The following is a 4,676-nucleotide window of genomic DNA, read 5'->3' as shown; positions in this document are numbered from 1 at the left end:
TAAAAGATGTGTACACAATGCTAACCAAATGCAGATAAGGAAAAAAATTAATTGTGAGAACAAGTGACATCTTCATCAGAGCAGGTGAACTGTAAAATGTCAACCGAGAAAGATTGTCTTGTTTTTGCAAGCAGAGAAGAGGGCTGACGGGAAAAGTCCAGGGCAAGCCGGAACAACTAGACAGAAGGCTGAAGGGTGAGTGGGCTGCCCTCGGATGATGAAGCCGGAAAATCATCCCCACGTGCACAGCCTTTGGGGTTACTGGGGTTCTCTTTGAGCCTGTCTCATTACATGTTCAAAAAATGATTGGAACCCCTCACCAACAGCAAAGGAAAATCCACCAACCTTCATTCTGCCATGAAAATGCCCCACCTCCATTTAACCAGAGACAGCCCTACTCAGGTACATGAGTTGGGCAGATTTGCCCATGTGGTTTGGGGGCTTTTGAATGTTTACCCAGAGGCAGCAACAAAATATTTATAAAGATTCTAAACAAACACATGGGTGGGGAAGCCAGCGGCATAGAAATGCCTGTGGGAGCTAAGCTGAGAGGTAAGACATTGGAGCAGACCAGAAGAATACCAGTGATAGCCACAGCACTTAGCTCTAAGATCTTCAACGGCCTCCACTGTCTTCTTCCCCAGAATGAAATAAAAGCAAGATCTAGTCCTTTTTATTGTTTGGGACTTCAGAGATGACAAAACACACACACAAACACACAAAACAAGTCTCCATATGACAGCTCTGTCCTTCTGCAGAATAGTCAGGTAAGAGTGTTGAGGAAGGGCATTGCCAGTCATCTATGATGACACCTTGTTACTTCATGTTCAAGGTCATTTGGAGCCTTAAATTCTAGTCTTGACGCTCAAATCTTGCCATGGTACTCAATTTCTTTCTTATCCCAGTAGAGGCAAGGAAAAGACTTTCGTCCTTCACCTTCATAAAACCTTCTGGAAAGAACCAACCAGACAGTAAATAAGAGGCAAGGTGTATATATTGATTAGCACTGACAGAGAAAGGGACAGGGGAAAAAACCACAGTGTGAGAATCATGCAAATTTTGAGTCTCAAAGGAAAAACTCAGACAGAGCTTAAGGCGTCTCTTCCGAGAGGAGGAAAGCCAGATCTAGGCAGTATTTGAGGGAGAGCAAATTGTGTTTTGGGGAATCCAACAAGCTTGGAAAGACATGCCAGGACAAAGTTTGGACACAGAAGCATAGAAGATAAGTGAATCTCTTAGGAGTATTTAATGGGCCTGAAATAAAAGACAATTGTGCGTGACGAAAGGTCTGTCCAACTGTGTTGACAGACTTCTGCCTTTCCTCCTGGGAAATGAGCTTAGTCTGAGGTAATGGTTCTCTTCCTTGACTGAGCTGGGTTTTAAGCAGATAGGGAGACACCAACGCTGAGCCTTCTCAGCATCTGCTTCCCCCTGGGTCCCTTTAATTTGAAGCAATCGACACAACAGGGCAGCCTCTGCACTCCTGCATCCCCAGACTGCCAAATTCTTCCATTTTTATAAGGAATTTTGTTTCAGCTTCTATTTTATTATAGTAAAATACAAAACTAAAAAACCATAAAATTCACCATCTTAAAAAACAAGAAAATAACACCTGTAGTGACTGATCTTAGTTATCCACTTTACAAATCTAGGAAGAGGGAACCTCAGCTGAGGAATTGCTGCCATCAGATTGGCCTATGAGCCAATCTTGGTTGATAATTACTGTAGGAAGGCCTAGTCTATTGTGGGTCTGGCCCACATAAGAAAGTTAACTGGGCTGGTGAGATGGTTATCCTCAGTGGTTATGAGTATCTGTTCTTGCAAAAGACCTAAGTTCAAGTCCCAGCACCCACATGGTGTCTCACATCTCCAGTTTAAGGGGATCTGATGCCTTCTTCTGACTTCCTTGGGCACTAGGCATCCATATGGTACTCAGATAATACACATGAGCAAACATTCATAACCAAAATAAGTAAATCTAAAAGAAATAAATAGGATCAATCAATAAATAAGAAAGTTAAGCTGTTACACCCGTGAAATCTTACCAACACAGCTCCCTACATGTGACCTGAACAAGGAGGATTCTAATATACTTGTTAATGTGGAATGGTTAAATGTCATGAGGTCCAAGTCCTAGGCAAAATACTACAAGCATAGGAAATGTGAAGAGAGAAGAGCCCACATTAATTCATTATCTAATACCAAACGGTCAGTCCTGAAAACATACATACAGACGATATTGAATGGACTTAGCAGGCTATATTTATGCACTTAGGAACGTGTGTGTGTGTGTGTGTGTGTGTGTGTGTGTGTGTGTGTGTGTGAATTTTAAAGAGAGCAAGGGGTGAAGTATTTAGGAGGGTTTGGAGGGAAGAAAAGGAAAGAGAAAATGATACAATTATATTATGAACTCAAAAACTAAAAATATATTATGATCATGATAATGATGATGATGATAAGGAGGAAGAAGAAGAGGTGGAGTAAAAGAAGTTGCTTAGCTGATCATAAGCCAAGAAAACAGCACTCTTTCACAGTGCCTGAGTTTGTGCTCTGACTAGGACAGGCTTGACATTGTAATGGAAGCCAAAGGAACCCTTTGTTCCTGCTTACAGTCATGGTGGTTACCACAGCGACGGAAAGCAAACTAGAATATCATTTTAGTAATTTTAATAGAGCACTGGTGAGACAGCTCAGTGAGTAAGGCTGCTTTCTGCTAAGCCCAAGGTTGGGAGTTCAACCCCCAAGACCCACATAGTAAAAAGGGAACAACTCAACTCCCACAGATTGTCCTCCAGCCACCCCCCACTCCCCTGGCTGGTATGCACAAAGTTCCCCCCAAGAAGAACTGGTTTGGGCTCATATTTTAGTTTCATTCACGCTCGTTTCCATAAGGGGCCATCACGTCTTCTTCCCCGCAGGTCTAGAGACACAGCCTTTTGCCACATCCACTTACTTGGAAACCAGAAAGGTATTATGGAAGCCAGAAAAGACTACCATGAAGAAGAAATGCTAAGAATAGGAACGTGACCTTCAAGAGAGAACTGTTCTTAAATGTTTAATGCAAACAGAAGCTGCAAGGAGCAGGTTGGCTACAGGAAAAATAAACAAGGAAGTGAGTTAAAGGAGGAACTGGAGGGAGATCTCCTAGAATCTCTTTATTTGAGAATAAAGAGATAAAAGTTATGAGAAAAGAGATGAGACATAAAAAATAGATAGGTGGCGTCTAAAAACAGTGTGCATTCAGAATCTCAGAAGGCAGAAACTGAGATGCCTAAATTGTAGACTCAGCAACTCAGCATAGCTGATGAGCGCAGACTCGAAATCAGAGAAACCCAGCTTGGCTTCTGAGCTCTGGCACGGCTTGCTGTGTCAACTCTAGAAATTTCCTTGGCCTTTCTGTTATAGTCGCTTGATTTTATTGAGTGGGTTATAATATTAACACCTTAGGAAGTTGTGTGAGGTGATGTTCATAAATAATTTGCATGAGGTTTTAATATACACCAGCACTCAATAAATGTCCCATGTTACTGGCTGAATTATGTTCCCTCCAAAGTCCTATGTTGAAGTCCAAGCAAGATCTTAGAGCAGCGGTTCTCAATCTATGGGTGGAACGACCCTGTCACAGGGGTCACCTAAGACCATTGGAAAACACAGATATTTATATTACAATTCATAACAGCAGCACAATTACAGTTATGAAGTTGCAAAATAATTTTATGGTTGGGGTCACCACAACGTGAGGAACTGTATTAAAGGGTCTCAGCATTAGGAAGGTTGAGAACCACTGTCTTAGAATGCCACGGTATTTAAAGATAATACCTCAGGACCGACAAGATGGCTCATTGTGTAAAGGTGCTTGCTGTCAAGTATGATGACCTGAGTTTGGTCCTTGAGACCCACATAATAGAAGAAGAGAATCAGCTCCTACAAACTGTTTTGGTTTTTTTTTTTTGGTTTTTTGTTTTTTTTTTTTTGTTTGTTTTTTTTTGTTTTTTTTTTTTTTTGGCATCTACACATGTACCAGGGCATGCATCTCCTGTGTACACAAAAAGAAATGCATATATTTCTTAAAAATTTTTCATGATAGTGACTTCAAATGGATAATGAAGTTAAAATGAGGCCACCTATGGTGCTACTGATGCACCCTAACTACTGCCTTCGTGAGAAAACATTGGGACACCAAGATATCACGGAAGCTCACATGGAGGAAAGACGACGTGAGGACCCAGCAAGAACCAGTCCTCCTCAAGCTAAGGAGAGGGGCCTCAGGGAAAGCCAAACAGTTGCCATCTTGATCTTCAGTCTCCAAAACTACAGGAAACTGAGTGTCTGTTGTTTAAGACACCAACCTGTGGAACTCTGTACAGCAGCATAGCAAATTAGTATGTCACTTGCCATTGTTATTTCAAATCCAGATGAAAAGCTAAAATGAAGGTGCCCTTGGTTTTCAATGTTGACAAAGGCTCCCAGACCTGCTGTGCAAAGGAGGCCCATAGATGGAAGTTTCTGTCCTGCCTGCTCCTGCAGCCGTTCAGACACAAAGAAACACACAGAGGATTATTTTAATTATAAACTGTTTGGCCTATTAGCTCAGGTTTATTATTAACTAGCTCAAATTAACTCATAATTCTTATCTATGTTTAGCCACATGGCTTGGTACCTTTTCTTAGAGTACA

This window comes from Chionomys nivalis, chromosome 8, assembly GCF_950005125.1.
Source record: "Chionomys nivalis chromosome 8, mChiNiv1.1, whole genome shotgun sequence".
Lineage (NCBI taxonomy): Eukaryota > Metazoa > Chordata > Mammalia > Rodentia > Cricetidae > Chionomys > Chionomys nivalis.
This window is presented reverse-complemented; position numbering follows the sequence as displayed.